At 39.5% G+C, this 25,770-nt stretch overlaps 1 long non-coding RNA gene across 1 annotated transcript in view; it reads left to right on the top strand.

The window, feature by feature from the left end:
• LOC126945042 (uncharacterized) overlaps window positions 1–25,770 on the top strand; it is a 189,449-nt gene that overhangs the window by 46,791 nt on the left and 116,888 nt on the right. Inside the window, exon 2 of the long non-coding RNA XR_007722276.1 lies at window positions 1,463–1,543. This is a non-coding gene — a long non-coding RNA (uncharacterized LOC126945042). The remainder of the gene's footprint in view (window positions 1–1,462; window positions 1,544–25,770) is intronic.

Raw genomic sequence — 25,770 nt, 5'->3', positions numbered from 1 at the left:
AAATAATAATAAGAGCAAACACTGGGCGTTTGCTTGTGTGATACCTATGCATTTGTTTTTAAAATCTTCTTAGAAGTTTGATGTGATAGGTGTTACTATTATTCCCATATTACAGATGATGGAACCAGAGACACAGGGAAGATGAGTAACTTCCGTGAGTTCCCAGAGCCAGCCATAGTTTCTGAAAACAAAATGAGGAAACAATTACTTCCACCTGGCTGGGGAAGTATGTGTTACGGTCTGGAATAAATTCTACAGAGAAATAAAATTTGAAACGGGGGAAAGTAGAACCAATCTCCAAGGAAAAATCAGATAAGCACTGAAAACAATTAGTAATTTACACAATAAAAGTGCAAATTGTCTCTCAGCTTATGGCAAACTCTTGGACTCACGCAAGTTAACGCCTTGTTTTGAATTCTAATTGCACAACTTACTGAGCCTTCATTTCATGTGAAAAAGTGTGTTTGAATACCTATCTGATAGGGGTGTGATGAGAGTTAAAAGCGATAAAGCAGGTAGCAGCCCCAGTGTAGTCTGTTTGGGACGTAGTAAATGTTCAATAAGTGTGCAATCAGTTAATCAATCAATCAATAAATGTGGAAGATACTGTAATGGGCCACCCTTTTGTGAAGTTCTGGTGGTCTCAGTAACTAGGAGTGCCATCTGCAAATGACTTTCAGCTGTCGCCCTTGCAGGGATTCTCTCATGTTGTGGACAGCCACATTGGTCAAGATCATGGTCCTTACTGGGGCAACCTGCAGTCAAGAATTGACCACTGTAGGGGCATAAAGTCTTGGCCATTGACTCTGATTCAGAACTACTCTGATGGACGATTCTAACTCCATGATTCTCTTTGGGGTCAGCCAAGTCTGTCTTGTCTGCATCACATCTTGAATTTTTTGAAATCTTGCTTACTTTCTCTCACTTCCACAGGTATTGATTCTAAGGATACCCCCTGATAAACGTCTTTTGTGTTAAAGCCCATTCCAGAATCTACTTCCCAGCTATCTTTGATGTTCATATTGTCAGAGGTGGTGGGGGCTGGAATAGGCAAAGACATGGAGCATATCTTGGGTCCAGGTTAGTGTCTTAGGATGTGTGACAAGTGCCAACTGGCTGAGAGACAGCTTTAATATGATACTAACTGTTTTAAAATGGGCTTGCATTGTTCCTATGCCAGCCAACAGGATCCTTCACTTAAAATGCTAATTGTTAATAAAATCACTGCTCAGCCATTTTATAGGTAAAGGAGGTGGGTGCACACAAGTGAAAAGATGTTGCTGAAGTCACGTGGCTTCAAGCAGTAGAGCTGACTGACTGTCCTCTAGACCAGTGGTCCCCACAGGATGAAAGCTTCTCTCCATTACAGAGCATGTGTATATTTTTTCTTTGTCTGAAGTTATTTAGGGCTGCATCAGAGTTGCCACATCTTCACACAAAAATGATGGTGTCTACCTTACAGGACCTTGGGAGTCCAGAGGAAGGTCTTTTTACCATCAGCATTCTCTCCTGTGTTCAAGGACTGACAGCCAAAGATGGCTAGGTAAGTGATGGAGCTTTAAAAAGTTAATTACCATTAATCATTATGAAAAGGCAGCTTATTATCCATTTATAAATTCAGAATAAATTTATTTTGCTGACAAGTAAAATGTCCCATTTGCCCTGTGGACCTGGTTCCCATTTTGAAAAATAAATATTTTTTTTCAGATAATGGTCTTTGTATGAACCGCTGTCTTTTCCAACACACCATGTGGGGAAAAGCTTAATTAAATTCATAAAGTTGGTTAAGTTATTCCACATTTATCAAAAACCTTTAGGATTACACATATATGAGTATCTGTGCAGACTCAGATGTACAGTTGTATATCTATGAATAGAAATACACAGAGGTTGTTAACCAACACCTTTAAAGTGTGTTCTACAGGTGACTCACAGAAGAATCTTACTTTAAAACTTCTACAAAATGTTTCGTGTATTATATTTTACTAAACACAAAGCTTAAGCATTCAAGATTGCAACCTGCAAAACTCAGTCTAGCCCAACTCTAGGTTGCAATTCAGGTATTATTAAAGCCATCTCTATCCTTCATTATCCTTTAGAATGTATTTATTAATTGCTTGCATTTTCATGAATGAAACTATGAGGCAAAATAAGGCAATCTCAAATATTAAAAGTAATAAGAATAAGATCTACCATTTTAACATTCTATTTATATATCAGGTTCTCTACTGTGATGGTGAATTTTATGTGTCAGTTTGACTGGGCCATGGGATGCCCAGGTACTTGGTAAAACATTTCTCTGAGGATGTTTCTGGATGAGATTAACATTTAAATTGGTAGATTGAGTAAAGTATATTGCCCTCCCTAATGTGAGTGGACTTCATCCAATCTATTTGAGGCCTGAAGAGAGCAGCTGATTCCTTATAATAAAACTGTTTTTATATATCTATACATTGCAAAGATTTTGTCGCTTTGGTGAATCCTGACTACTACATTACTATTTATAATACTCAGTAGTATACTGGTATGATATAATGAGATTTATAGCTACCTTCTTTCACTACCCATTCCATATTTCCTTTGCCTTCAGCAAGTACCTTGGTTGATTGTGGTTCTTTGCCTGGTGGGGCGACCCTAACCTTCATTCCTGATGAGTCTGAGCCATCAGTAGGATTGAATTGTGGTGGTTTTCATTGACCTCAATCACAGGGCATGACCTTAATCACCCTAAAGGATTTCTTGTATTCCACACATATTCTTCCTACCTCCATTGGGCAGAAGTGCTTCCATTTCTCCTTGGTGGTCATAAGCAGTCACCCCAGTCAGCACAGTGACTCCCTTTTTGCCTGTTGATTTAAAGGCAGGGGAGCCCAAAGTGACCTAGTGGCTATCTTAACTTCCTGTTTAATGGAATCATTGTTGGGCCTTGTGGAAGCACTCCTCCCTTTGGAACTAAGACCTTTAGGCCAGTAGAGCATAAGGTCATAGGGAACAGAAAGCAAGGTTTGGGGTGGAAAGATAAAGAGTATGCCTTGGCTGCACTCATCTACTTGAAAGTATCAGCATACCATCTACCCTGTGTCTAGCTTCCTGCCCTGGTAATTAAAGGGTAGGGAAACAGGTCAACTAAGGCTTCAATATGGAGACATTTTTGGTGGTCAGCCCAGTATTTATGGACAGTTGTCTTGGCCCCATCCCATCTTCTTTTCTATGGCCCAAGGAGAAGACCCTCTCTCTTCCTCCACAAAAAGGGATAACATAACATCTTTCTGAGAACACTGGACTTCCCCCAAACCTGAATTCTATCTTCTTGTTTAATCAAGGAGGACAGGGTTGGTATTAGGGTAAGCTCCCCAAATTGCTCCCTTTCAGTAAGCCCTGCAGAAAAATGACCACAAGAACTAGCATTCTTATGCACCTATAATTGACATATTTATTAGCATTGTCAGCATTTAAGGATGTATTCTTTTTCACTTATTTCCCCCATCCATTTCTCTTTTGTTATTTGTTTTTTCTAAACTATCCTTCTCTATTTCTCTAACTTTGCCCCATTCTGTCTCTTTCTTCGTTGCTCAGAAATTAATTTTAATAAAAAAGCAAAATTATTGCTCTGATGTTCCTTCTACTTGTACCATCTAGGAATGAAAAATCTTAGTCTTCGCCTGTCCCAAACATCTGGCCGAAATGGGTTCTCCCCACCCCTGCTCAAGTTCGACCCTCTGCTATATCTTCCCTGGTTCCATAGCACCAATAGGATGGAATGCTTTTCCTTCAACTGCTTACCTGATTTTAAGGATGCAGTGGAAAACACACACACACACACACACACACACACACACACACATATATATGGCAAAGGTTATAAGATTGCTAAATATGTTCCTTGCTTGAACATTATAATAAGGAAACATTGGTATGGAGCATGTGAGATTTGTGGGGAGGGAGTGTCCCAGAACATGGTATCATTGGCAGTCCTTCTGATGTTGGCATCTGAAATTTTTAAAGCCCATTCTTCCAGGTGTTCTCAGCACATTACCCTGATTTGGTTTGGCAGAAGACCTTGTTTAAACCTGAAAAAACAACAGGTGTTCTTTCCTCTATTGGCTCACCATCTAGTCCTATCTTTATGTCCTGTGGGGACACAGGTGCTGATTTTGTAAGCAGTCCCTCTCAAAGAGTGGACCGGAACATCATCCTTCTGGAAGGAAAATGCTTTCCAGAGGAAGGATGAGAAGCTGGGAAGATCACCGGGATCTCAGTTCCAGTCGTCCCTTCATTGTTCATTGACATTGTAATCCTAGAAAAAGTCTTTCTTCCCTCAGAGTGTATTTACATATCTCTAAATGAGATGAGGTGGCTGGACATGAGCTCCTGAATTACTTTTAGTTTTAACATTCTATAATGCCATATACTTTTCTTCCAAATTAAATTCCAACTCACTTTGCTTATACTTCCTTCATAAAGAAATGCATTCAAAGAACCCATATTCACAACATAAATAAATAAAGGTAACTATATAATAAAATTGACTTGCTATTTCAAACGCTTACTAATATTTTTATCATTGTGGAAAATGGGTATCAGTGAGTATGAACAAGAACAGGACAATGTAAGTGCCATGGGTAGTATGATACCTGATAGGTGAAAAAATATGACAAATTCAAGAAAGAAAGACAGAATTTATGAAACTATGAACAGCTACTTCTGAGAGGTGAGATTATGTGTGCTTTATGTTTTCTTTACTTTTTGCAGCCATTCCCAAATTTCTCAAAGTGATTGTGCATTCTCATCAGGAGAAAAAAAAAACCTGCATTTTTCAAATAAGTTATTTTTCATGTGAACTGGATGTGATTTTGAATCAGGTTGGAATATCACAAGAAGCTTACCATTTTAGCTTTTCTATGTCATTCCTTTGAGATCAAGTTCATGTAAAAAATGTATTCCAACTTTTAAAAAAAGCAGTGTGTGCCCATCATATGCATGCATCTGTAGGTATTTAGGTATCTATTTTAAAGTTGGCAATGGAGTTGAATTCTAGATGTTCAGTGAGCCTATGTATGAAATCTCATGGAGCCAATAAGATGATCTAGCATGAGGCTATAATTTTAATTAGACTGTTTTCATTCTCTCTAATGGAAGAGAAATGCAAAAATATCAATGACCGCAATTTTAAAAATTCATTCCTCAAAACATATTTCTGCATATAATTATATTAAAAATCACCTTCTCCTCAAATTCTTCTACTCTTTGAAAACTGTTGGTAACTAGTGATCTGACACCCAAAATTCCTCATAGCCATCATTCATTTGCTCATTATATACTATGAAAATGCCCACACCTCCATTCCTGCCTTTGGCCATGACTTCAATCTCAGCCTGTTTCCAGAGAAGGTGAATCATGTTTGATAAGGGTGTATGTGTGCAGAAGGGAATCTAAGGGAGATATTAGGGTCAAAGCAGAATCTTGCTTTGCAAGCCCATTTTTTAGAAATTTAATATATTCCTTTAAATTCATTCCTTGTGCCGGGAAAAAAAGATTTATTCGGAAGAAGCTGCTAAGGTAATAAGAAAATATAAATCTTTTGGCTGATTGTGGAGATTTTTAAACGATTCAGGGAGAGAAGCTGAGCTTGGGTTGCCAGGTAAGCTAGGAATCAGGATGCACTATAAACTCCCACCCTCTACTTCCTCTGCAGAAACATCACGTTTTTCTAAGCCTCATTTTGCCCATCTGTAAAGGAAGCAAGATGTTTCTCTACAACAAAGTATAAGAAAGCTTAATGAAATCATGGTCTTAAAGAGCTTCTGACAAAAGCCTTATCTTGATATAATGTGGTTTCAGGACTAAGATCAATTATCCTGCCTGAAGCCTAGAAGCGATGTCCTTCTTAGGCAGGTGTAGACAGAATGATGCAGTGAGTCTTATTCATCTTTGCATACCTAGACTGAATCCTTTTCAAAGTGTTTTTCAGCAGACTTGAGATCTCTGATATGTGAAATATCTACCTCCAGGAGAACAATGGCAGATTATAGCCTCATCTCTGTGGCTGCCTTTTCTCTCTGAGGGTCTGAGTTTCACCCTTCAGGTAAATCTCACCCATACCTAAGTACAGGCACCCTCTGAAGTGAGTAGATGGGCTTTTTTCCCCATCCCCTTCAGTAGGCAAACACATCTGGCATTGAGTTCCCTAGAACCCACCTATTGTGGCTCAATTCTAATATCTGGGAGGTGATTTTCACCAACCTGCACTTCCTTATTAAAATCATTAAATTCTCATTGTCTACCACTTTTCACTTTGCTCAGGATGGCTGAAAATTAAGTCAAGAAAGAAAAGGTCTTTCCACTTAAACGTAGTCACTCAGATGCAAACCTCCCTGAAGCTCATTCTCCTTCTCATCAATTTCAACACCCACTGAACAATCCACAAATGTTGACTCATTGACTAAACAGCTATAAGGTTAATGAGCTATAAGGGAATGTGTTCAGAAAGGAAATACACTGTAGATTTGGTCTTGATGGGCAGGGGAGATTTGAACAGTCAGAGAAGTGTGAGAGAGAGGAAGAAGACATGAAAATGACCAGATGTACATTGGGAATAGAGAAGCTTCCATTTGCCTTTCTAGAACAAGTCTTCCACTCACACATTCATTCACTTTGTATTCCTTAATTCAATAAACATTCACTGTCTCCATCCAGCAGGTCAAATACTCTTCTAAGCTTGGGGGAAGTGATGCTCAGCCAGTCTTTGCCCTTAAAATTCTCCCAAACACATAGACTCAGCCATACCCAAACACAAATCTGCAAGTTGAGTTGATGGTAGGGTGAGCTCAGGGTATAAAAGAGCAAAAACGTATCTCTGTTGCACTGGGTTTAGAAAATCTCAACATATGAGGTGATTGCTGTGGTGCTCTTTAGGTATATACTCATAGAACATACAAAGAAAGTGGAGAAATGATGTTGATAGATTTGATAATGCACCATGAAAGCCAGGGTAAGCATCATTGGTTTTCAAGCAAAGCAGTGATATAGTGGAGGTGAGAGGGCTAGGAATGGAGATGCATTTGCAGAAATAAAATATTCTCCAAAGGATACTGGATTTTCAAGGGTGGAAATTTCAGGTGAGTCCCCAGTTTTGAAGGAGGTCTTGACTCTCCCTCTCCCCAAGATCAGAGTGTTACTCTGGGCAAGACAATAAAAGATCCAGGGAACGCTGAAGTTTCCTAAGAGTGAATGTGCGTTCTTTGAGCCTTGCTGGGCATAGGATATCTTGGTATAATACAGGCAGCATGACAGGAAGGTCACCTCACTGTGTAACCCCCTATTTTAAAATATTATTTAGAAGCATCCCTAAGGATCTGAGTGTAATTTTGTTCAACCTTTATTTAAAAATCCACCTCTATGACGACCAATTTTTACTGGCCCCTTAGGTGATAACTTAAGACAGATTTCTCTTTAATAGTTTTATAACAATTTAAGTCTCAGGCTCATTCATCTCATTTTATTTCCCACATCCATAAAAAGAGCCTAGGTTCTCACTAGGGAAGAAAGAGGAAATCGGGTACTTGGAAGGAAGGGGCAAGTCTCAAGCCTGCCTGATTGGTTGTGGCTTTGCCTAGAGTTCTACTTCTCCCAGGCCTCTGAGCCTCACTCAGCATCCTGGATATGTGGCTAGTCAATCCTAGGTGCAGAACCTAATTCTCCAGTTTAAACACTGTGTGACTTGAGAAGTCATTAAAACTCTCCAACAGTCAGTTTGCTAATCTGAAAAATGGAAGTAAATGTTACCCATATGTTATGTAACTCAAATGAAGCAACCTGCAAATGTGCCCAAGGTAGGTGGGTAACTCAAAAACATAAACCGTCGTCATGGTTATATAACCAGAAGGACCATGGTCATTTGCATTTCCTATTGTACTCCCCTTTCTAGTTCACTGTTTCTCCTTCTTCTACTTTTTACAGTCATAAGAAAAAACTAGTTACTCTATGTTCCAATCCCAAAATTTTCCAAAGCAGCTAGATTCAAGGGAGAACAGCTTACACAGAGTCGAGGGCACATGCAATTTCCAGTCCAAGACTGCCCTGTAAATACACCAACGTTAGTGTTTATTTGTAGAAATTAATCTGTGTTCTGTAAATGTATGTCAGTAAACTCTGATGTCATTACCATCATGAGGTCTCTAAGGAAACATACCCCCATATGCAAGAAAGCCAAAGGACCAAGAAAAAGAAAAAGAGAAAAAAAAATTCTGCATCTTTGTGTGATTTTCCATTAGCAGTAGAAATGCTCCTTTTCATCGTCGATCAAGATACAGTCACTGTTCTGAGTTGCACACAAATGAGTGTCCTTGTATCGTCAACTGGGGACACATCATCAGTTAAAAAAAAAAAAAAAAACCAACAGACTAGAGCCAAATTCTGAGAATTTTAGAACCTAGAAAGGTAGAAAGTAAATGCAAGACACCGATTCTTCAGTTAGTAAATGTAGCTCAAGGCTGAATTTTCAAACTCTTTCGATCCTAGCTAAATATAACTCAGAGGTTTGAATTGCTATAAATTCATATTACATTTATCCACAGGATGAGGGTCACATACTAAGTGCTTTTCCAAACATAAAAAAGGTCCCAGACCATGAATTCATTCGCTTTTCAGCATATTTTGCCAATGTTTCTTTAGTTGTAAATAGCAGTGATATTTCTATTAAATTCATTTTCTCCCTTGGTGGCATATCTACTCCAAATACCATCTCATTATCTGCAAGGAGGCAGATTCCCGCTGGACCCTTCCAAATTAGGCCATCAGACTCCCTTGTTTATGCCTTTTAAACTCATTCATACGCGGGCAATGCTATCTCATCCTTCAGAGAGCAGAAACTCACCAATCCACTCTGCAGAAGATAAAGAAAAATGAAGCTAATATTTCTCTTTGCTATGCCTGTATTTACTGCTTCACCACAACGTAGCTCTTTGCTACCCTCTCTGATGGACACTAATGCAGAGCCAATGCATTTTGTTCCAAGTACTGCTTAATGTGCTCACAGATAAATCTTCTGCCCTGCTCTGTATCAAAAACATCTTGCAAATCTAGGTAAATTATACACCACCACTCCGGTTTTGTCTACTAATTTTTTAATGTACATGAAATATTCAAGGTGATTTGTGAGGCATGAAATACCTCTCATGAATCCATCCTGACACCTCCCTTGCTCAGAATACATTTCTAAAGGCTGCCCACGTCCATCTGGGGCTGAAGTTTTCAAACTAGATTAAAGATCCACTGGCTGAACTGATAGAAAGATGGAGCCTAAGCATCCCCTCAGGCATGCTACTAGTTCTTTGCTTTCCTCCTTTGCTGCCAGTGGCTTTAGGAGTCTGTAATTTCTCCTTGCGTCTCCTGCTCCATGGCATATTTACTGGGTTGGAGGGCTGGAGAAACTGGAGCTGGAGTAGTTTTTGAACTTCGGGAACTCCTAAGACATCCCATGTCTTGAGGGTCTTTTCTCTACCCCACGGATGGGAGGTGAAAACAAGACAGTAAAAGCAAATTCTTTGAATATAATAGAGAACCCAAGACTCTAAATAGTAAGAATAAGGTCATAGCTTTCAGGCATCTGAACGGGGCAAATTAAAATGGCCCACGTATTTTAATCGACTGGTGTAATGCAAAAACTGGGCTTTCATTTCCGGATTTATCAATCATTAGTGGCAAAACCCAAGATATTTAATTTAAGCCTTCTGTACCTCCATTTGGGGGAAATTAGTGTCACTCTCATAGGGTTGTTGGGAGGATTGAAAGAATTAACGTGTGTTTGTGCCCAGAACACTGCCAGGGCTCAGTCAAGGTTAATTTCCTTCCCTCCCTCCTAGTTCATTTCTGTAATAGCTCTTTCCACGTTGCCACCTTACTTTGAAATTGGAATAGCTTCCATGTAGGGAGCTGTTTGGCAGGCCATTTACACACATTTTTTTTTTATCTGATGCTCATAACAGTACTGTACAGTAGGTATTAGTATTCCCACACAACAAAGAAAATACTGAGGGTATAAAGGTTAGAAAAATTGGCAAAGGGCACACTTTCTTTGTATCATAATTTTTATATCATAATGCCCAATGATATGATCCCAAAATTCATCTATGCTCTTTTAACTATGCCTGATCACTCTTCTTTACATCATTTGCCTGTCATCCTGCAAGAAGAAAAAAATCCCTGGAATCTGAAATATAACATCTCTCTTCTTCTTTTTCTGCTATATTATGGCAATATGTCAGGTTGCTTTAAATGTCTGTCTAATCCCTGCCTTTGGGGCTACCCTTTTGCCACTCTAATTTCATAAGGGTTTTATGAACTACATGCTTTTCACCAATTAGAGATTTCTTACGAGGTTTTGAAACATTACTTATCCTCATTTTTACCAGATGCATTTCATTCTTGCCTTTTTATTTTTTACACATCCTTTTCTGCATTTTTATATCTTTGATGGCAGCTTAGGATTTTAGTGTCTTGCATTATTGGCCATTTATTCTTTGCTTTATTTATTCATTTATTCCCCTCTACTTCTACTTCGATTTATCATTGAACAGCGCTCCCACTTTTCCAGATGCATTAAGTTATTAACTCCATCCATTTCTTTCCTGTCTTCACCTACAATAATATTACTCCACATATTCATTCCTCTTCAACTTTGTCTACCAGAGATCCAATATCTGTGGCTTATGTTTTCCCTTAACTGCCATATGCTCTTATTTTTAGCCTAATTATGAGCATAATAAAGTTTTGATTGTGATTTTTTTAGGTTTCCTCTTCAATGACTTGAGTCATAACCTCTCTGGTTGCCAACTCTAGTACTTTCACCTATTAGAAGTATAAATAAAATATTAAATTAGAAAACCATCCTGCCCTATATCGCAAATACTCTGGCACTGTCACCCCTTGCTTTATTCTGTGCAATCTTAGCTACATTGGGTAATTAGAAATGACCCACTTTGAGGACCCTTGTCTTTTTGTTCAGCTGTGGATAGGGACTGACACTGTGGTTAGGTTTCTAAGTGTGCAGGCTATGTTCGGTGTCAAGCCCAGTGTGGTAGAATTAGAGAACATAAACCCTGGAAGGGCCTTTAAGTGTCATTTTTAAAAAGTGACATAGTATTTCAAAGTTAAAAAAAAAAAAAGAAGGACCTGGAAAGGATCACTTATAAGGATGTGGGAAGGATCACTTACCCGCTATGCCATTTTAAATAAGTCCCTTAAGTTTGTTAAGCCTCACTTTCCTCCCTTGCAAGACAGGATTACAAAAGCATGTATTTACCTTATGAGGCTGTGTTGTGGAATATATGAGTCATCATTTGTGAAATAGTCCAGCACAATTCTAGGGGCATAGTATCTTTTTAAATAAATGCCAATTAAATATGAAGCCAGTACCAGGATGAGGTTGATCCCTGATGGTTCTTGAATATCAGACCTTGCGGCCAGCCAGTCTATATTTGACCAATTCCAGCGGCAGAAACCTCACAATCCTCCAGGTTTGTCCATTCCACTCCCACAAAATATTGGCTTCTAGAATGTTCTTTCAGTCTGGGGCAAGGCCTATATCACAGTTCAGGACGTTTAGTCAAAACTGTTCTCCAAACAGAAATCCATCATTTGTCTCCATCCAAAATCCACCCATGGGCCCTTGTCTCTTTCTTCTAGGCCACATGGACACTCTCATTACAAGCATGAGAGTTATTCAGATTTTTGAATGTGTGTGTGTATATAATATATATATATACACACACATACATATATATATATATACACACATATATATATATATTCCTCCATGTATTCTCAGAAAATTGATCTTTGGGATTCGGGCTCAGAACTTTATATTTACTTGGGCCCATCTGATTCATCAGGACAATCCATTGTGATTATAAGAAATCAAAGATCGTCCATGATAATCATTTATCCATTTTATATGTGCCTTTTGATTACTCAGTTTCAGATGCTACTTCGGGCTCTGAGGATACATTGGTTAACAGAATACATGAATACATCTTTTCCTTTTCTTTTTTTTTTTGACAGACACACAGAGTCTTACTCTGTCACCCAAGCTGGAGTGTGGTGGCATGATCTCGGCTAACCACAACCTCTGCTTCCTGGGCCCAAGAGATTCTCCTGCCTCAGCCTCCCTGTAGCTGGGGATACAGGAGCGTGCCACTACACACAGCTAATTTTGTATTTTTCTGTAGAGACAGGGTTTCACCGTGTTGGTCAGGCTGGTCTTGAACTCCTGACCTCAAGTGATCTGCCTGCCCAGGCCTCCCAAAGTGCTGGGATTATAGGCGTGAGCCATGGCACCTGACCAGCATACATCTTTTCTTAAATTAATGGAACTTACAGTTCTAGCAGAATAGTTAGTTATTAAACAACTAATTTCAACAATCATGACAAAAATGGTATAAGGGGAGCTTATCATAGGAGCCTGACTTAGTCTAGGAGGTATGGGGAAACTTCTTTTGTAGACATTTTATTTCTAAGTAACAGGAAAATTGCTTTGCGTTTTAAGGAACAAGTAAGGGAAAGGCATGTAGGAAGGAAGACTTTGAAGACAGAAGAAGCATGGCAAATCCAAGGATCTACAAGAACACATATTAATACCATAAGAAGAAAAAATATTGTTCTAGTATTATTAGACAAACTTACAGTGATAAATCAGAGTCTTATTATAAAGGAATATGTAAGTTCATTAAGGATTTCTTAAGAACAATGAGAAACTGCTAAGCAATGGGACAGGTTGAAGGGCATGATTAGATTTACCTTTTTGAAAGGATAACGTGGGCAGCTGTCGGTGAAACAGTGAATTCAACTGGGAACAAAAGGGACGTGTACTAACCCAAGATTGAGACAACCATTTAGAGCAATAGTACCTTAGACACAGATAGTGGTGGTGGAGAGAGGGAGAAGTGATAGATTTTAAGGACTTTTCAGGAACTGGACTATATAGAATATAGACATTAACTGGAAAAGAAGGGAGAGGGAAAATGGGTATAAAGGATGACACCCATGTTTTTGATTTGCAGGTGTAGATGAATGTTAGTACTATCTACCAAATTTGGGAAAAGAAGAAATGGAGAGAGTTGCCATAGAGAGCATGAGTTAAGTTTGAGAGATATTGAGTTTGATGTGCTCACTACCTAGCCAAGTGAAGACTTAGGCTTGGATATTCATTACTTTTTCTTGTTTCTTTGTGTCTGCAAATACACGACTACTATGTGTCTCTTCCTACATCTTGATGTTCAATGACTAGTTATACTAGCAAGGCTAAAATAGCTCTCTTGAAGGTGTGTACTCACATGTGTGTGTAGCAAGAGAGCAAAAGTGAGTGGAAGAGAGAGGAAAAAAGGAAAGGGGGAGGAGAGAGAGAGAGAATATAAGTTAATTTGCTTCCATCTTGTTTTTATCTTGTAAAGTTGTTCCATAGCATAACAGAAGAAACTGTTTTTCCTGAATTAGCTCTGCCCTAAAAAATTCTTATTTAATAAATTTATGCTCAAAACCATCTCCCAGACTCTCCCCTGCCCAGCTGATTTCACGTCAAGTGTCCTGATAAAGTAACTGCCCAATTACCAGATTTTTATAATTGCTACATCGAGGCATTAAGCCTGAAAAATATGCACGCTCACGACCTCTGTGCCGTCTATATTTTTCATCCCTCCATTTTGAGTTTGAAAAATTGGCATGAAAATTGTTTTCTGACACTTCTTTTGAACCCTTAAATTATGTATCTATGACTAATAGCAATGTCTCAGGATGTTCTCTCAGAGAGGAAATCTAGTTTGAAAATCTGTCTTTTGTTTTTCATTCTCCAATTTCCTAAAAAGATCAGTGCAGGGATGTTGTTTGCCCCCCTATCCCCCAACAAACACAAAGCCTACTCCCCCCACTGCTAAAAGGCACTTTCTTCTTATTACCCAGCAGTTTGTTCTCGTCCAGCATTTTTATGTGTTTAAAATTAAAGCAGCAGCAGGAAAATGGAGAGGGGCTTACACACATTGAAGGAATTCACAGTGGGGTTTAAAGTCAAACCAGGGTGCATAAAGCCAAATCTCAGCCATGGGTGCTATGAATAGACGAGGTACACTATATACTCCCTGCAGGTAAAGATGAGTCTGTCCTGTCCACTCTTGTGGCAGTCACATCTACCATATGACCTTGAATAAGTAGAAACTCACCAAATTTTGAGTTCAGAGGAGTCCCAAATACTCTTTACTGTCTTTGATTCATCTGGGCTCTGTCTAGGTTCATCTACAATTTTTTTTTTTTTTTTTTTTTGAAACAAGGTGTGGTTCTATTACTCAGGCTGGAATGCAGTGGTGTGATCACAGCTCACTGCAGCCTGGACATCCTGGACTCAAACAACCTCCCACCTCAGCCACCCTAGTAGCTGGGACTACAAGAATGCACCACAATGCCTGGCTAATTTTTTGTTTATTTTTCAGAGACAGGGTCTCACTGTGGTGCTCAGTTTGGTCTCAAACCCTTGGGCTGAAGCAGTCCTCCTTCCTCAGCCTAATCCTCCGCCCCCTTCCTCCTTCCTAATCCCAAAGTGTTGGGATTAAAGGTGCTAGCCACCATGCCTGGTCTCATTTACTTCTTTTAAATTCTCCACCTTATCTCTGTAGACACGACTCATAAAACCAGCTCCAAAGACTCTCAAACTTTATGGTCTTTCTCCTGAGCCTTTCCAGTAACCAGCCCTGGACTTGTAATCTCAACCTGCGATCAACCTGAAATCACAGACCCTAACCTCTACCTGTGTCGGGTGGAGGTTGATTTAACCAGCCCTTAAATCCATAACACTTAGCCCTACTACTTCACTACTTAACTTTCCAGCATTTGCATATGAGTGCCAGTGATGTAGATGCTGACTGCTGCTCAGAAAGACACTCCTGATATGCATACACAACCCTTCCCCATCAACTGAGATTTCCACAAGTTTCCCCAGCTCCAGGTGGTCTCTGGGTCACCTGGATACCACCCCTGCACTCACCCAGCATGTACTCTGCCTTCTCCAGATCTGACTCCTGCTACCTGCAAGAACTGAATTCCTGCTTGTTCACTACCCTGTCTCAGTCCATCCTGTGCCCCTGTCCCCACTAGCCTGATTAGTACTTTTATTTGTGCAAATAATGTATTCCCTGTTGGTCTACATTATCAGACAGAGACTGGGCAAACGGTAACAGGAATCTCATAGAAGTGATTCAAGCATCAACAGAAGGGTCAAATTGAATTATCTTTGATGCCTCTTTCAATCCTGAACTTCTGACTCTATGAAATATACCATGTAAAATGTGTAGAAGTCAAAGTTTGCCTTAGCCGTGCTATTTTATGCAATATGACTCAAAACTCTACTAAAGGATCTGAGATTTCATGCAAAGGTTATATAGGAGGATTTTATCCTTTACGGAAGGGAGGGACTAAATCATTCTTGTTCACAGTGCAGATTTCGGTAAGGATGGCTGCATGTTAGAAAGATGCCCAAGGGGCCCTTTCTGACTATTCCACAATGTCTTTATATCTCATAAGATGCTTTACCTAACTGCAGAGTCTCTTCCATGGAGATGCTGGGGTTGTCTTTTACGTAATGTGCGTTCATCTTTGCTTGCTGAAGTCCTTCTGTGGCTTTCTGCTCCCCATGGGAAGTCATAGACATGACCTTTGAAGCCCACAAGGACCGGGAGCCTTCTTGCCCAGTAGTTTCAGTTCAGGCAATGTCCTCTTGGGGGCATGAACTTAGCACTCCAAGCTAGCCACATTCTGAAGTATGCATAGCCACCTCACACCTTGCTTTCTTGACGTTGCCCTAAAAGTTTCCTCTGTTTGAGGATTTCCTCTGTTTGGGATTCTCCTTGCCCATCATCACCCAGTCAAAGTCTTAGCCTTCTTCAACATGTAACTTGAACACCACCTCCTGTGGATATCCTCTTTTAATTCTTCCTTTATGAAGATGACTCATTTCACTGGTTATTCTCCCAACATGGTCTTCTCCTGGAACCCATTTCACTAAGCTAGTATGACTTTCGCATGTCTTTCCCTCAGAGAGCTCCATGCAGCAGCAGATGTCCAGGGCTCATTCATCTTTATATCTTCTTTGTTCATCCCAATTCTAGGCATTAGGAAATCCATGATAGATATAAATTGAATGAATATATGTTAATTTATTAAATAAATTAGATGAACATAGTTCTATTGACATAAACCAACTTTCTAAATGATTTCCTAACCATTATAATTATGGATAAAGATGTTCAAAAGTACAGATTTCTTGACTGTTTAAGATAAGTCCATTCTAAATATTCAAAGATAACTCTTTCATCACTTTTCAAAATTATTTGAACTCAGGGTCCTCAGAGGCTTTTCTTAATCCACTCAAAATCATCTTCAATTCCAAACTTATGTCACTAAAACATCATATTCTCATCATCACTCTTCTGTTCCTTCAAAGTTAATTAAACTCTTGTAATCCCTCTCACCTTTACTGATAGTGTTTCACAAAAGTCTAAGTTATAGCCCACAAACTTCTGGAGAAATAATACAACCATTTGAGGCCACTGAGTTGGGAGTGTAGAGAAATTTCTACCATTTTGTACATATACCTGATAGACAAAATCCTGGCAAATGAAATAATATTTTAATCTGCATTAATCACTCTGAGCTTTACTGGCTAATGTGACATGTCATTTGCCAAGTTCTGACAGATTTCCAATATTTTGCAGACTACTGCCCAATGGTAACATCCCCTGAGGCCCCATTCGGCTGTCACACATGATCCAGCTGCCCCATGTCTCATTCATGTTCTTGCTCTGTGACTTTCTTTCCTTCAAATTTTCTTTCAACCTTTCTTTTTTTCCTTTTCTTTCTCTTTCTCTTCAAACGGCAGCATCCTCTGAGGCCCCATTTGGCTGTCACACACAATCCAGTTGCCCCACGTCTCATTTGTGTTCTTGCTCTGTGACTTTCTTTCCTTTGAATTTTCTTTCAACCTTTCTTTTTTTCCTCTTCTCTTCAAGTGCCTTATGACTGGTCATTTATTCCAGACTGGGAGGATTAAGAACAAGTTCTTAATGATAAGTAGCAACCCAGTGGTTGCTGAGAACAGGTTCTTCTCAATGAGGTAATTCTGGGTTTATTTTCTACTTTTCCAGTTCTGGCTGTGTGATCTCAGACATGTCACATATTTCTAGCAAACGTAGTTGTCTCATAGGAAATGCCCACTTCATGGCATTGCTGTGATGCTTAAATGAGGCACTGCAAACTTTACATGGGGCATATGCTAAGTGCTCATTTACAGTGGGATCTCCTTTATCGGCTTCCCAAAATGTCCAGAGGGCTCTCTAAAACAGACCAGGCTTTCATTTGAAAAAATAAATAAGATTCTGCAAAGCAGGAAGCATCTTATTCATGATTATATTTCCAGCCTTTTAGAGATTTCATAGAATAGAATGGAGTGAAGAAAGGAGCTAAGGTGAATTTTTTTCTTTTTATTTTTTTTTGTTTTGTTTTGTTTTTGAGACAGAGTCTTGCTCTGTCTCCCAGGCTGGAGTGCGGTGACACGATCTCAGCTCACTGCAAGCTCTGCTCCCAGGTTCACGCCATTCTTCTGCCTCAGCCTCCCTAGCTGGGACTACAGGCACCTGTCACCACGCCTGGCTAATTTTTTTGTATTTTTAGTAGAGACGGGTTTTCACTGTGTTAGCCAGGATGGTCTCGATCTCCTGACCTCGTGATCCACCCGCCTTGGCCTCCTAAAGTACTGGGATTACAGCCATGAGCCACTGCGTCCGGCTTCTGTTTGTTTGTTTGTTTGTTTGAGACAGAGCCTCGCTCTGTCCCCCAGGCTGGAGTGTGGTGGCTGCGATCTTGGCTCACTGCAAGCTCAGCCTCCCAGGTTCAAGCCATTCTCCTTCCTCGGCCTCCCGAGCAGCTGGGACTACAGGCACCCGCCACCACACCCGGCTAATTTTTTGTATTTTTGGTAGAGACGGGGTTTCTCTGTGTTAGCCAGGATGGTCTCGATCTCCTGGCCTTGTGATCCGCCTGTCTCGGCCTCCCAAGGTGCTGGGATTACAGGCGTGAGCCACTGCACCCAGCCGCTAAGGTGAATTTAACCTACTACGTGCCAGGTGCTTTCCTAATCATCTGGCATATGTACTCTCACTTGAACCTTACAGTAATACTGTAAGGTAGCTATTATTATCTTTATTTTTCCAAAAGGTGAAAGTAAAGCTCTGAGAGCTGAAGTAGCTTATGATGTGAGATTGCAATGCGTGTAAGTTCCAGACAGAAGCCGAGACATGTCTGTCTCCAAATTTATGTTTTATTTTTCCAGTGAAAATCTGATATTAGGTATAGGTTAAGGCTCTCTTTCCTGAAATATGTTCTACAAGATGTTGAAAGAGGTTACGTGGTGAAGATAGTTTCTATAATTAACTTGGTTTGGGAAACATTAGACTACACAAACAAGCAAAATACATCCCTTTGCAGGACTTCTCAGAACCATGAATGAGTGAATACAGTTAACTCTAAATTCTCCTAGACTGTAGGGAGCTACATTTGCTCATCTTTCGTAGAACATTCAGGAAAACCCTGATCTAGGGAAACGATCTGTAAGTAAGTGTCCACCTGTTCTACCAAAGAATCCAGTATGTCAACATATTCTACTTTATTTAACAAAATAACCAAGATCAAATTTGTTCTTTGGATGCCTATAAAATGCTCATTATTAAATCTTGTGAGACACCTGGGGGTCCTCAGCAACTATCACTGTGGTGTTTAATGAGGGCAGATATACACAAACCATGCATTTTCCAGTAGCATTTTCTACTATTTATTGTGCCGCGATTGCTCCTAGGTACCAGAGAAGACCCTGACACCCAGCTGCTGTAAATCTCCCAAGAAAGGTGATCGTTAAATAGATTAAAATACATGGAAATTACCTAAATGTGGACCATTAGATTAAATGAAGCAGCTACAGTATAATGCCCTGATGTTTCCAGCAACTCTATTTAGATTATAACTGTACCAGTGTTGTGCGAATCACATGATTAAAAAGAATATTACAAATCTTAAGCCCCCCACAACACTAAAGGTTTGCAATTGAAATTTCTCCAAGGCTTAGTAAACAGTTACCTCCAAGAAGGCACTTTGAAACTGACTTTCTAGACCAATCTGCATTTCGATGTGGTTCAGAGCAAAACCTTATCTCTGTGTGGCATGTTTGCAGGAATAACAATGTTTAAATAATGTCTGAAATGGAGCATAAAAATCCTTTGTAACTCAAATGGACATATTGAGAAATCTTAAGCTTCAGCTCACATTACCTTTTTGATATTTCTTTCAAAGACTGACAGTAAGACATCATCACTTCCAGAAAGTACCTCTCCAAAAGCCCTGTGCATATTTTTGATGTAGTTTTCTCTTGCAACCTCTCCTCATAACTCTAATAAATGCCAATTTGGGGAGCAGGAGTGGTTAGAGTTCTAAATTTTTCATCATATTCTATGTGAAATTGAAGTAGTCTGTCTATTTCTTTCTGTCTAACCTGATCACTGCAAAAAGAAGGGGAAAATAACCCTGTACGTGTGTGTCTTCAAAAAATACCTCTTAATTGGAGTCATTTAAGCTCGGGATAAGATCTTTTTGGCAGAGGAAATATCAGCCAAGGTGGTTTTTATTTCTCTGTCATGTCAAGAGGATTTTTGTTCCCTTATTAGATCATTTTATTTTATTGAGGCTGAAAGCAAGGAAGGCCAGGAAAGAGAAGGGAGCTCATATTAATGGTGTCTATTCAGTGCCAAGTACTGTGCTTGGTGTTTTCCACCTTACCACAGTTCACAGTGTCTGATCCTTATAACAGCCTTCCCAGGCAGACATTATTGACTCATTTATTGATTAATAAAACTGAAGCTTGAAAAGATTAGTTTATAAACCATCATACAAAAAATACATTTTGGACCTATTTCTATCTTGAACAAGTCCGTGCTCTTCTCAATACATTCTGCTGCTTGGTTGAGTGTTATCATGTGTGAACACCAAGCATCAACAATAAACAAAGTCATAAAACATGGTGACTGCTCTTCAGGTGGGAGCCATGTTTGCAGGTGTTAGGAAATGGCAGACATGACTAAGCCTGGATCCCTTTTGCAAAATGGAAGAATGAAAAAAAAGGCAACAATTAACAAGGTACTTAGGTGTACCAGGCTCTCTGCTAAGCATTTTACGTATGCTGTTTAATCCTCATGGCAATCCCAGGACATGGGCACTGTTATTTCTACTTTAAGATGGAAAAAACTGAAGCTCAGAAGGTATGCTACCAAAAGTGGTAGAGGTAGTGAGTGATAGAACTGTGATTAGAAGTAATTTGCATGTGTGGTGGCTCAAGCCTATAATCCCAGCATTTGGGAGGCCGAGACGGGTGGATCACAAGGTCAGGAGATCGAGACCATCCTGGCCAACACGGTGAAACCTCGTCTCTACTAAAAAATACAGAAAACTAGCCGGGCGAGGTGGCGGGCACCTGTAGTCCCAGCTACTCGGGAGGCTGAGGCAGGAGAATGGCATGAACCCGGGAGGCGGAGCTTGCAGTGAGCTGAGATCTGGCCACTGCACTACAGCCTGGGTGACAGAGCGAGACTCCGTCTCAAAAATAAAAAATAAAAAATAAAAATAATAATAATTTAAAAAGAAGTAATTTGCATGAATCTAGATCCCACTCCGGGAGTATAGTGTACTGTTTAAATGCTACATAGTAAAAGAACATGGGTTTTCTACTTGTTTGTTTGACTATTTACCTGTATTTTTAAAGCAGCTTAATTGAGGTAATCCACTTGCCATACACAAATCATTTCAAGTTCAACATGTAATATTTTTAGTAAATACACTGGGTTGCGCAACCATAACCACAACCTGATTCTAGAATATTTACACCTCTCTGAAAAGAAGTCCCATATCCATTAACAGTCACTCCCCATCCCCAGTCCTGTGCAACCACTAAATCCACTTTTTGTTTCTGTTGATTTGCCTATTCTGGATGTTTCAGGTAAATGGGATCATAGGATACATGGTCTTCTGTGACTGGTTCTTATACTTATGATAATGTCTTAGAATTTATCCATGTTGTAGCATGTATTAGTACTTCACTTGTATTGCTGAATAGTAGTCCATTGTATGGTTACATCGCATTGTATTTATCTTAACATTAGTTGGTGGATATACGGGTTTTTTCCACCTTTTGACTATTATGAATAATGCTGCTATGCATTGTGTGTGTGTACCAGTTTTTGTGCAGGTGTACATTCTCAGTTATCATAGGTATATATCTAAGGCCGCAACTTCTGGGTCACATGATAACTCTAACATTTTGAGGAACTTTCAAACTGTTTGCCAAAGTGACTGTACCATTTTACATTTCTACCAGTCTTGTAGAAAGGTTCCAATTTTTCCATATTCTCACCCACACTTGTGGTCTACCCATTTGATTTTAGCCATCCCAATGAGTATAAAGTGATACTCATTATCATTTTGATTTGCATTTTTTTTTTTTTTAATTTGAGACGGAGTCTTGCTCTGTCGCCCAGGCTGAAGTGCAGTGGAGTGATCTCAGCTCATTGCAACCTCTGCCTCCTGGTTTCAAGTGATTCTCCTGCCTCAGCCTCCTGAGTAGCTAGGATTACAGTAACTTGCAACCACTGCTGGCTAGTTTTTGTATTTTTGGTAGAGACAGTGTTTCACCATATTGGCCAGGCTGGTCTCGAACTCCTGACCTCGTGATCCATCCGCCTTGGCCTCCCAAAATGCTGGGATTACAGGCATGAGCCACCACGCCCGGCCTGCCTTTCTTTAATGACTAAGAATGTTGGGCATCATTTTATTTACATATTAACCATTGTATACCTTTTGGGAGAAGTGTCAATTCAATTTTTTCCTATGTTTTCATTGGGTTGTCTCTTTATTATTGAGTAGTAAGTTGTCTTTTCATTTATAATACATTTTGCAGCACAACCGTATTTAATTTTGATGTTATTCAATTTATCTATTTTTTTCCTGTTTTCACTTGTGCTTTTAGTGTCTTATCTAGGAAACCATTGCTTATCCTAAGATCATGAAATATTACCGTTAGGTTTTCTTTAAAGATTGAAAAAACAATTGTTTAATGTGCATCTGTCTCCCTCAAACTGCACGTAGACGCCATTAGAGAGGGGCGGCTCTTGTTTTGTTCTTCACATAATTTCTGTTACTTTGTTCAGAATCTGTTATATATTAGACATCTAATAAACGGATAATTGAATTACTGAGCAGCTGACCATGTTAGGCAATAGAACCTTTAGTTTACAGCTATTTACTGGTAAACCTGGAAGGCAATCACAGCTCCTATTACCTCTAAGACCATTGTTCTTACTACTGAGAAATTAGTTTTTATTTATCCACACATTAAAATATTGAGAAATTTTTTTAACTTTTAAGTTAAGGGGTTCATATGCAGGTTTGTTACATAGGTAAACTTGTGTCACTGCAGTTTGAGTTTTAGCTCTTACATTTAATTCTATGATTCATTTTGAGTTAATTTTTGTGCATGGTGTGGAGCCAGGGTCTAAATTCATTCTTTTGCATATGGATATCCGGTTGTCCCTGAATCTTTGTTGAAAAGAGCATTATTTTTGATGAGGCAGTCCTTTTTATTGATTTTTATTCCTCCACTTAGTAGCAATGGAAGCTTGAGTTACTCAACCTCAGTTTCCTCATCTGTGAGCCTGCTGCTAAACCTACATCTCAATGCCGATGTCAAGAAGAGATAAGTGTCTCTGTACTGAGACCTTACCACTTTTCTAGAATGCCATTATTCAATAGACATCCAACATCCCACGCCTCTGAAACATCTTGCTGAAAGTAAATGATTAATTCCAACACTATGAGTTTAAATCAATAGGAAATAATTTCATGAATTTGATCTCCCCAGCCCCCACAGGGAGACCATTAGTCACTGTACATTCTTTAGCTGTTCCTCCTTGGGCATGAATATGGAGAAGCTACTGTATGTCAGATACTTGAGAAGGAAGACTTTTCAGTAAGGAGCTCCCCATGTGATACCATGTGATAGGTAGCATGGCTACTCCTTTTTGCACATGAAGCAGTCCATCTTTCCACCATGTATGTACCCATCAGATAGGAGAGATTGGGAAGAATTCCATTTCCATTATTTTTCCTTTCTTTTTTTTTCCAGTTATGGGGTCTCCCTGTGTTGCCCAGGCTGGAAGGCAGTGACTATTCACAGGCGTGATCATAGTGCGCAACAGCCTTGGACTCCTGGGCTCAAGTGCTCCTTCTGCCTCAGCCTACCCAGTAGCTGTAACCACAGGAGTACCTCGCTGTGCTTGGCTTAGAGGATTCCATTTATTTCGCAGCATTTAGATTCTAATCTCTATATTGTATTTCCTCTCCAGAATCTAACGATTCTGAGTATATAGTTTTGTGTTATGTTTCTTTTTTTTCTGGAAGGGTTTTAAGTTTTGCTTCCAAAAAATAAGTTGTATATTTTCACTCTGCTTCCAAAGTGGCTGATTCCCTTGGTTATCAAAATTAAGAAACCCACACTATTCTTAGACAAGATTCTCAAGTCATTATTATTTAGCACCCAAAGCAGAGAATAGCAAGCTTGTTGATTCTTCCAGACCTTGGTATGGTGTTGAATGCAGCCTCATGTCTTTTCCTGGGGCCAGGAGACTTCTTGTTCAAATTGAAAAAGCATGCTTTGGACTGATTTATATGTGAGGAAAAAAACATCCTTTCTTAGTAACTGTCCCATAACCCTGGGCCCTTTCTCAGATTCCAACAGGTATTTCATGCATACCACCCATTCCCCCTCTGTGATGAAGTTTACTATTGTAGCCCACTTGGCTTTCTTTCCCTGTAGCTGCCTTAACCTACTCTGATTCCCTGGGGAAGTTTGCACCCCTGCCTGTGTAGTAGTCTCCCAGTTCCTCTTTGTTTTGCTTCTCTTGAAGAAAAATGCCCAAAGACCCATATTCTTTTTAAAGTTTCACTAATAACTATTTTGAGGGAACGAGAGGAGATTAACATGTATGGGAAAGTATCAGAAGTTCCGGTGTTGGACACTTCATTATCCTTATCCTTTGTTAATTCCACAGATGGAACTAGAAGCTGCATTGAGCTCCTGTCCTCCTTGCTAGCTCACGATGGAGTTCACCAAACTCCATTGTTTCTTCTTTCTTTGGAGAAATCCTGCTGGCTGATGACTTTCTGCAGAGCTGTACTTCATTACTTGATTATACAAAACTCTGCACTTTATCGATACCAAAGTGCTTGGATTATTTTATAACACACCAGACATTTCTCACTTCTGTGCCTTGCAAATGTGGCTCCTGCTTCCTGGAGTTCCATACCTTCCCCCTTGTTTAAAATGTAAACCCATTTTATTCTCCTCTTCAAAAATGACTCAAATCTTAAGGGTTTAAAAAAGACTTTCCTGAGCAATCTCATCACCATATACAACTAGTTTATCTTGTTTCTGTGCCTATCCATTAAGAATCTTAGAATGATACTCATCACTTTGCATGACGATGCCTTTGCTGTCTGTCTGTCTTCATCCTAGACTATGTTTCCTGACAGCACATCCTACCTTATTTGCTTCCTTTTCAGCTGCAACTGCTACCTGTCACAGATCAGTAACTAATTAATATTTAGTAAATTGGTTTAAATTGAAAGGAAATCAGGAGTTTGTGACTCCATTTTCCCTTCTCTAGAAGATTACTTGCACGATGTACATCTGTTCAGCTCACCAACTCACCAACAGCTTACAAACACCATTCATTGGGAAGACCTTCAATAAATTAACATTCCCACCTCTACTGACTCCTCTGGCAAGAACAAGAAGTTCACAAGTTAATGGGAATAAAGAAGAGGGGAAGAGGAATATAGGAAGAGAAGAGGAGAGAGGAAGACATTTCATAATTTAACATCATGTGAGCCCTGGCACCTCATTTATTTTACAAAAAGGACTGCTGATGCTCATATTTTTGTGGGTTGGAACTCAAAACAGGCTTTCTGCTTTTCCTTCACCAGACATCCGCCTTGCAGCCTGTAGACTTGTTGTTTATTCACCAGCTCGTTCTCCGGGATCATCTTTATTCCTTTCTTAAGCCATCAGCTGGGGCTTCTTCATTCCCAATAGCTGCTGTGATGGTGCTGAATGTATCTTTCCTCACAGAGCATTAAGTCCCATCCTCCTCAATCAATACTGAGCACAAAATCAATGAAATGGCAATGTGCATCTGCAAACTTCCTTTGAAGCTAATCAACCCATTTAGAATGAATTAACATCTAATTGGCAAGCAATCATGCCTAATAATTTTTAGACTTTTTTATTCTTCAGCGTCACATCTCTCAAAACACTGTCAATAGAACAATTATATAGACTCTTCTCTCTGGAAGTCAGTAGAGAAGCATCTTGTTATGTTCTTCTAATTATTACTCAAGGCAAGTTCTTCTAGTTCTGCTTCCTGCAATAATAACAATAATAGTGACAATAAATAAGATAAAATTATATTGGATATCTCAGCAAACTTGAAGGAACAAGATTTTTCAGCCAAGTCTATAGAATGTGCCTATCTTTCAGGAGTTTGTGTTTTTTTTTTCCCTTGCCAAATTCTAATCAGTTTTATATCACCTCTCCACCTCTTTCCTCCCAGTTTTTGTCCTCAAGGACCAGAGCAGGAG

This window comes from Macaca thibetana, chromosome 20 (assembly GCF_024542745.1).
Source record: "Macaca thibetana thibetana isolate TM-01 chromosome 20, ASM2454274v1, whole genome shotgun sequence".
Taxonomy (NCBI): Eukaryota; Metazoa; Chordata; class Mammalia; order Primates; family Cercopithecidae; genus Macaca; species Macaca thibetana.
This window is presented reverse-complemented; position numbering and strand designations above follow the sequence as displayed.